At 45.7% G+C, this 9,262-nt stretch overlaps 1 long non-coding RNA gene across 1 annotated transcript in view; it reads left to right on the top strand.

Annotated features, from left to right (window-relative positions):
- Positions 1–877: 877 nt before the first annotated feature.
- The window catches only part of LOC308619817, a 57,488-nt gene continuing 49,103 nt past the window's right edge, over positions 878–9,262 (top strand). The window contains exon 1 of the long non-coding RNA XR_014016244.1: positions 878–1,038. This is a non-coding gene — a long non-coding RNA (uncharacterized lncRNA). The remainder of the gene's footprint in view (positions 1,039–9,262) is intronic.

Genomic DNA, 9,262 nt, shown 5'->3' with positions numbered 1-9,262 from the left:
TCAGCAGTCCCTGAAATTAAAAGTATACATACCGTGTGGCCACGGGAAGAGTTCATAATGTGACCCAAGAAGAAAAGAGCAAGAGAACTGGTTTTAATTTAGAAGTGTCTTCAATTACCCACTTATATATATATATATATATATATATATATATATATATTTTTTTTTTTTACAAAGTAAGTTTCTCTATCTTATTTCTAACTACAAGAAAAGAGTGTGGCATGTGATCCACAAAACCAGTATAGAGACTATACTTATCTGGAAAAGAAATGATAAAATGATGGTTTCAACACAGGCATATGCATTTTTGAGTGTTTTATTTATATCAAATTGGATAAAATGTGTGTATTTCTCAGACAGAAAAGACGTGTCGAGGTAGAAATGTACCTTTCAACTATTCATGGGTACACAAGTACACTGGGGAGATTGTAAAAGTTCAGATTGTGATTCAGTAGGTCCGGTGGGCCTGAGTTCTATTTTTTTAACAAGCTCACTTTTAACTAGTGATGCCACAGTCTCTGATTCATTAACGACAATTGTGAATAGCAGAGACATAATTAGAAAGGTAAAAATTCATATTTAATTTTGAACTTAAAGTGTTTTATGGATTTTACACCTTTAATAGGATAGTAAGCACAGCAGCAACAATCATTTGTGAATATTTACTATAGACCGTGTATCTTTCTAACTTTTTAATGTAGGACTCCAGGAAGAAGGCCTGGGCTGCGGTCACAGTGGGCGGGGCCCTCAGGCCGGGCCGCCCCTCCAGGACCCCCGACGGGGCCCTGCGCTCCTGGCGGCTCCCTCCCCCGGCGCCTCCGTCCCTCCCAGAAGGCCTCGGGGCAGAGCGGTCCCACCCCCTGCGCGCAGAGCGGAGCCCGCGTTTCCGCAGAGCTGGAGCTCCCGGCTCGGGGTCTCTTCCCTCCGCCTTCACGGAACTGCCCCGGAGCCCGCGGCGAGGGCGGCCTCACTGACGCTGCCGGCTCTGGAGGGGCCCCGGCGGCCGAAGCCGCGACAGTCGTGCGGACGGCGGGCCGGGTAAGTGGGCGCCGACCCTCCGCCTGGTACGGTGCCCTGGCGGCAGGGCAAGACCAGCTTCTGAGGGGCAGGGGTTCGCTGCCACCCGCCGCTGCTGTGCAGAAAGGGCGGCCCCCAGCGTCCGGTCCCGGGAACTTCGGTCCCTCCTCTCGCCCCTGCCCTCGGCCTGGCTCGCGGGGCCTGGGGGGCGTGGGGAGGGGGTCGGCCTGAGTGTCCTGAGGGGAAACGGGGCAAGGGAGGCGCAGGGCCCGGCTGCAGCGTCAGCGCGTCTCCCCCCGACTGCGGGGAAAGCGGCTAAAAACTCCTCCCGAGGCTCGCAGGCCCCTTATTCAGCGGAGTCCCTCTGCCCTCCTTCCTCCCTGAGCTAAAGTACCGGGGGGAGGGGATAGGGCAGGGCACTGGCGCAGGTAATGGGGACCCTCAGCAGGTGATTGTTAACTAAGGAAAACCGGCTCTCCCCACGTGAGGAATGCAGCGCTTTTCTTTGTTTGCGGAGATGCCAGAGTCTGGGCTCTCTGAATTCCTTCCTTTCATATGCACCTCAGCGCTCTGGGGCCTGCATTCTGTATTTGCATATCCTGAGATCCTCAGGGCTCGCGGCTCACACTGGAGGGCTGCAAGGGCTGATGACTGTGATATCCTTTGTTTACTGAGATGGCAAGAAATATTCCATTTCTCACCGGCTTGAGGGGCACAGAGTGAAAAGGGTAGGAGAATCTCACTCGGCATGTACTTTGGTTTACACATAGATAATATGTACACTTAACTGTGCTACTAGAGGTTCTCAAGTGTGATCAATTGTACTACTGCCCTCTATGGATGCATTTCATGAATATCATAAGATACATGCCTATAGAATTGACTTAATCCATTTAAATAGGATAATGGTTTTTAAAGGAAACATAATAGAAATATAACAAAAAACCCCTTACCACTAAAGGCTGGGTCTGGAGCAACCTAAATAAATGTTCCATTGTTAAAATTTTGAAAGATGTATTCAATAGAAATATCAACAAAAATGACAAATAATGAGGGCAGCAGAATGTTGAAATGTTCTATCTTTATCCTTAAAGTGGCAGAACATCATGTATTAGTAGGCGCTAGGGGCAGAAGATGCCTGATTTTATACCTTTGTCATATTTGTACAGTTGTTTCAACAAGTAACTTAAAGACCAAATGGAAAAAAAGGAGGTTTGTGCCTGAGATCATGTTGATGTGAAACCAGGGATGGCCACCTTGTTCCAGGTGAGTTAAGTTTACCTGGCAGGTAGGCCGCAGAGCTCCTGAGAAGCAAGGGTTGGAATTTTTCTGCTGGGTGCCCCTTAGGTTCTGTGACTTGACTGATTGTGAGTCATGTTTCGGGAAAGACCTGATCACAGGAAAAGGGTGGGGAAGAGTGATTTGGGGAGCAGCTAACAACATGCATCACGGCTCATGGCTTGAATGAATTTTAAAGAAACAGGAAAACAAATGCTTCTTATGGAATCAGAGAATGTCCAGCCGGACAATCCCAGAAAATGAGGAACACCCATCCCATTTTCCAGATGAGAAAACAGAGGCCCAGCAAGGTGAAATCCCTCACCCAAGTTGCACCCGTCTCTCCTCCCCACTACATGGTTCATGAAAGCACGACTTTTCCTGTCGTGATCACTGCTGAACCCCAAAAAGGACCAGGCATCTAGCCGCTGCTCCAAAAATTTTGGTTGACTGTAGGAACAATGCTATTTCTTTCTTTCTCACTCTTATTCAGGATTGTGCCAAGAACTCCCCAGGCTGCAATGTAATTCGATAAATGTAAATATTAATTGAGTTTTGTTGTGATGAGGACTTAGGCTTTGGAGGGAACAGACTTGGTTCAGATGTTGGTTCTGCCACTCAATAGCTGTTTGGCTTTGGGAAAATTACTAAACCTCTCTGAGCTTATTTCCTCCTTTGTAAAGTGGGGATAAATGTATCTGAGCCAGCAGAGCACCTGCATGAGAGATGTGCACTAAATATTGGTCTTTCTCACTCTCCCACGCCATCTCTGTGCTTCCCAGAGAAGTTGTACAGAAGGATATAGTACTTTTTAAAATTAATTAATTAATTAATTAATTTTTGGCTGTGTTGGGTCTTCGTTGCTGTGCGCGGTCTTTCTCCAGTTGCGGCGAGCGGGGGCTACTCTTTGTTGTGGTGCGCGGGCTTCTCATTGCAGTGGCTTCTCTTGCTGCGCTTGTTGTGGAACACCGGCTCTAGGCACACGGGCTTCAATAGTTGTGGCCTGCAGGTTCACTAGTTGTGGCGCATGGGCATAGCTGCTCCGCAGCATGTGAGATCTTCCCTGACCAGGGCTCAAACCCATGTCCCCTGCGTTGGCAGGCATATTCTTAACCACTGCACCACCAGGGAAGTCCAATATAGTACTTTATAAAGAGGGGTTTTAATTGATTTCAGATAGTGTACCTGTTTCTTGTAGAAAAGATTTTTCCACTATAGAAACATTAACATGCAATAGCACTACAAATGCAGTATTCTATGGGTTAGATATTATCAGTAAATTTTATAAGTAATTGGGCAAAGGCCAAAGCACTAGGTACTGGGGAGTAAGAAGTCTCAAGTCTGGGGTGCCCCCCCACCCCAATTTCAAGGGCAGGGTGTGTTTTTCAAATCCATATTTCATCTGGTCTTTGTTTCTCATCCATCCTCTGTGTCTGCCTTTCACAAAAGGCTCAGATCCTCCACTTTCACACCCTCCTGGCTGGCTGTGCCCCAGCTCCCGTCCTGGAACCTCTGCACGCATGGGTGTGTCTGCTCTCCCTGGGCCTCACCAGCTTTGCCAGGGAGCTGCTGTATCGTGCACTGCTAGCTGTACCCCAGGGTGCCTAGACCCTTCTGGTACATGAAGTACACCCTCATCACCATGAGTGCACGCCCATCCCCTTACCTTATATCCTGCCTCTAAGCCAGGCTTGGGGGTGACTAGTGTGCATTCAGCTATGTGAGGTGCTGGGATCAAAGTGAAGTTCCCAACTTTTGAAGTTGCAGGCTTGAGGGGCACACAGTGATTTAAAGTCGGGTCACCTGACCTAAAGGGGGGGCTGATTGCTTTAAAGCCAGGGCAGCTGACTTAAACCCTGCGTCCCTCCGCTGCAGGACGAGACCAACTTTGGCGCTGCTCGGGTTTGCTCCAAGCCAGCACTGCTGTGCAGGAAGAGCTTCCAGTAGTGCCTTAGTGCGGGGGGGGACTTGGTCCGTTGTCTTGCCGCTGCCCTCAGAGCGGGACCACCTGCTCTTCTGGAGGAGAATCAGGGAGGGGGAAGTGCAGAGTCCCGGCTGGAGTTGCGGCACCCCTTGTCTGATGGCAGGGAAGGGGGGACGGGGCTGTGTGGTGTCCTGGGGCTGGACTCACCAGGTCGACTCAGCCTCTCAGCCTCCTAACCTCACCCCACACACCCCACAAGAGTCTCCAATAATATGTAATTGTGCCTTAGGTTCTCGGTCTTCAAACTCATACCCAGGCTCCCAGGTCCCTTGATTTAGCCAATTCCTCTGTGCTCTTTCTTCTATTAGATACAGTCCCAGAGGGAGGGGCTGGGGAATGGGACTGGAGGGACCCCGGCAGCACTGGCCTAGGCTGACTAAAGAGAACCAGGGCCAGCGCTATCACACATGTGCGAGGACCCTTAAGGCACAATCGAGGGGGCCAGTTAGAGGCAGTCCTTGTTGCCTCAAGTGAGTATGGATCACTGTTGGGTGGGGAGCATGCTGACCCCTGAGAAGTACTGATAGAAGGATGTGTTCCTCCCTCGGCTTCAAGGACGTGGGTGGGCTTCAGGGCTCCATTTCCCCTCCAGACCTCCAGGGCTGACTGCACCCCAGCGGCCTTGCAGACCTGGCTTCCTGTCCCAGAACTTGCCAGGCTCCAGAAGAATCCAGACTGCAGAGATGGTGCTTGAGCGCTCCAGCTTAAGAAGTGCTGTCCCTGGGGACCCAACAGTGGAGGGAGGAAGGGTGAAGGGAGTAGGGGGGTGGGGTTGGGAGGGGTGGCTGCCCTGGGAGATGTTGAGAGAGAAATATCGCCCCCCACACCCCCTGCTCCCTGCAGCTGACTGACCCACTGATGCCATAGGATCTCAGGCCCTTTTAGTCAGAGATGCCTCGGTTTCTTTACTCCTGCGTTCAAAACTATGCAAAACCAACTCTTCATCCTCTTGCTGCCTGGCCAGGACTTGTAAAGCACTGTTCTTTTGGAGCACTCGTTCCCTAAACTGCAGTTTGGAGCTGTCCCAGCTATTTAAAGGTGTTCTCCTTAAACTGAGACTAAATCCTACTCTTTTGGAAGAACGCCCTGCACTTCCGAGGAGATCATGTTTTCTGCCCATTCCTTCCTTCTACTTCCCTCTTAAGAAGCCCTGTGCTCAAAGGGCTTGGTGACTTATTTTTTGCTTGATGTCAAAAAGAAACCTTCCCCATGCACCACAAAAATCTTTCCTGGAGCATAGGTGTTTCAAAACCATGACCGTGTTTTGCAGTCAGTATACACTGGGTAGACTGCCTAGCAGTCCCTCCAAGAGCCAGAGGTGAGCGTAATCAACTTATCTGATTGGATGCCCTTCAAGTTTAGGAAGGTCCCATTCTTATGCCCCAGCAGATAAGACAGGGCCCTGGATGGCTGTGGCTGTGATTAGATAACTTCTGATGATTTTATTTCCCTTACTGAGCTGCTGCTTCTAGGTTAAATTCATTTTATTACCTGTCCTTTTTTTTTTTTTTTTTTTTTTTGCTGTACGCGGGCTGCTCACTGTTGTGGCTTCTCTCGTCGTGGAGCACAGGCTCCGGACGCACAGGCTCAGCGGCCATGGCTCACAGGCCTAGCCACTCCGCGGCATGTGGGATCCTCCCGTACTGGGGCATGAACCTGTGTCCCCTGCATTGCAGGCGGACTCTCAACCACTGCGCCACCAGAGAAGCCCTACCTGTACATTTTTAAAGAAAGACTGAAAAAGTCACTGTAATAGGTCAGGAGTCTGAGCTCAGGGTTAGTCAAAGGTACTCACAGGGAGGAAGGTGGATAAACATAGGTGCGTAAAATAGGAGGGTTGGCAAGTACAGCCAGGACGACCGGGTTCACCGTGCGCACTAATAAAGGCCAGAATCTCCTCATTTATCTCTGGTGGGAAGTTCTGATGGTTTCTCAGGATCAAACTCAAATCATATTCAAACTAGGGGGCTTCCCAGAAGGCGCTGAAGCACCGGCAGAGCCCACCTGCGCTCCCACCTTGGCACTCCAGGATCAGAGTTGGGTTTGGAGATGGGGTTGCTGTAACCCCAAGGAGGTGAGCAGAGAGGAGGAGTTGATTACCGGTCTCCTCTGACTCTCTGGCCCAAATTGCCTGGCTTCATGGGGGGGCAGAGTTTTGCTTTGAGCAACTTATGGGGCACTTCCAGACTGGTGGGGTTGCCCAGTGGCCCGACAGTCTGACAGGCTGGCTGCGGTGTGACCGCCCTTTGTTTCTTCAGAATCTGTTCATCAGGAGGTGCATGGTTGCGGAAGCCCATTCACCGCCCCCCACCGAGGGTGATGGCACCTTCCCTGGCTGTACCCTATGATCACCAGGTACTTGAAATGAATGCAAGGTTTTTGACTTCAAGGAAGAGCTCACATAACCCCTTCTGCCTCATAATGTGTGGGATTTACTATAATGGAAGGACATTATAAAGAACAGGTAGAAAACTCACCTGTTGGTCTCCATGTAGGAGTTTATTTTGAATGAATCCCTCCTACATGAGTAGATATCAGAGGTTTATTTTTGTTCCCATGTGTGTAGTTGTGGCAGAGGATGTAGGTATGGTGATTTGAAGCCCTCAAAGAAATATTCTCAGAATTCTCAAGACTTCTCTTGATTGGAACCTAAAGAGACCTGGAAAAGGAGGAAAAGAAAAGGAGGAGGGAGAATGAATGACTGTTTCTCAGAAAATTCACCTTCCTGGTTGATTTTTCTGTCTTTTCATTTCTTTTAACTTCTATGTATGTCTAATGGAATGATGTAGAAAGGCTGATTTTTATGCTTTAAAAGATTTTACATCACAAAGAAACTAGAAGTGGCTAACAGAACTTATTCACATCAATGTTACATAGAGACTTTGATATTAAATTTGTATACTAAAATGGGTTAATCCAAATTTTCTCTTTCTTTTTGAGTGAATATTTCTAACATATTTTTGTAGATAATAATTTATCCTAGATATACAAAATTGTGAGAATGGGTACCATTTTTCACCACTTAAATGATTTCTTTTAAATGAATAGATCGTACACTTTAAAGGCCAATGTTGTCTTACATGTTGTTTTTTAATTCCTTGATTTCCAAAACTTGTGTTTATTTAATTGATTTCTATCTAATAATCTGTCTCTCCTTTATTGTTTCTTACTTTATATTTTATTGATCTATAGTTAATTTACATTATTATATTAGTTTCAGAGGTACAACATAGTGATTCATAAATGTTTAGGTTCTTCTCCATTTATACTTATTATAAAAGAGTGGCTCTATTCCCCATGCTATACAGAACGTCACTGTAGATTATTGATTTTATACATAGTGGATTCTTCCTCAGAATCTCCTACCACTATTTTGCTCCTCCACCCTGTCTCTCCCTGCTGGTAACCACTAGTCTGTTCTTTAATCTGTGAGTCTGTTTCATTGTTGTTGTTGTTGTATTCAATGTTTTAGATGCCACGTGTAAGTGATAACCTACCAGGCTTGTTTTCTCTGTGGCTTATTTTACTAAGCATAATACCCTCCAAGTCCATCCATGTTCTTGCAAATAGCAACATTTCATTTTTTGCTGAAGTCATCATAAATATCATTTTTTTATCCCCTAACCTATTGATGAACACTTAGTTTGACTCTATATCTTGGCTATGGCAAATAACACTGTTATGAACATTGGTGTGCAGTTATTTTTTTTTTAAAATAGTGTTTTTGTTTTCTTCTGATATACCCAAGAGGGAAATTGCTGGATATTATGGTAGTTCTATTTTTAGTTTTTTGTGGAACCTCCATTCTTCTTTCCACAGTAGCTGCACTACTTCACATTCACATCAAGAGTTTACAAGAGTTTCCCTTTCTCCACATCCTCACTAACCTTTGTTATTTGTGACCTTTTTGATGACAGCCATTCTGACAAGATTGAGGTGATATATCTCATAGTTTTGATTTGCATTTTATTGCCGATTAGCTATGTTTAGCATCTTTGTGCATTCTGGCTGTCTATCTGCATTTTTTCCTTGGAAAAATGTCTATTTAAGTCTTCTCATTTTTTAAAAAAATATTTTGGGTGCAGTTCTGATATTGAGTTGTATGTGCTGTTTCTGTAGTTTAGATATGAACCCTTGCTTGATCATCTTTTTGGTGTTAACCTCTTATCATGTGCAAATATTGTCTCTCCTTCAGCAGGTTGTCTTTTCGTTTTGTCTTTGGTTTCCTTTGCTGTGCAAAATCTTTTAAGTTTAGTGAAGTCCCATTTGTTTATTTTTGCTTTTGTTTCATTTGCCTTAGTAGACTGAACGCAAAACTGTTGCTATCATTTATGTTGAAGAATGTTCTGTATTTTCCTCTCGGGGTTTTATGGTCCTACATTTAGGTCTTTATTCAGTTTTGCGTTAATTTTATATACGGTGTGCTAAAATACTCTAATTTTATTCTTTTCCATGTAGCTGACCAGTTTTCCTAGTACCACTTATTGAAGAGACAGTTCTTTCTCCATATTGCCTGCTTTGTCATAAATCAATTAAATATACGTGTGTGGGCTTATTTCTGGGATCTCTATTCTATTCCAGTGATCTTTGTGTCTGTTTTTGCTCCAGTCCGATGCTCTTTGATTACTGTCGCTTTGCAGTATAATCTGAAGTAAAGGTGCCTGATGCCTCCAGCTCTGTTCTTTCTCAAGATTGTTTGGCTATTTGGGGTCTTTGTGTTTCTATACAAATTTTAAAATTACTTTTTCAAGTTCTGTGAAAATGCTTTGGTATTCTGATAGGGATTGCATTAAATCTGTAGATTGTCTTTGGCAGTATGGTTATTTTAACCATATTAATTCTTCCAGTCCATGAACCTGCTATATTTTCTCATCTTTTTCTGTTGCCTTCAACTTCTTTCACCAATGGCTGATACATTTCTGAGTACATGTCTTTTACCTGCTTAGGTGTGTTTGTTCTTAGGTATCTTATTATTTTTAGTGT

Source organism: Mesoplodon bidens, assembly GCF_964165515.1.
Source record: "Mesoplodon bidens genome assembly, chromosome: 7".
NCBI classification, from domain to species: Eukaryota; Metazoa; Chordata; class Mammalia; order Artiodactyla; family Ziphiidae; genus Mesoplodon; species Mesoplodon bidens.
The sequence above is the reverse complement of the archived record's forward strand: the minus strand, read 5'-3'. Positions and strand labels throughout refer to the sequence as shown.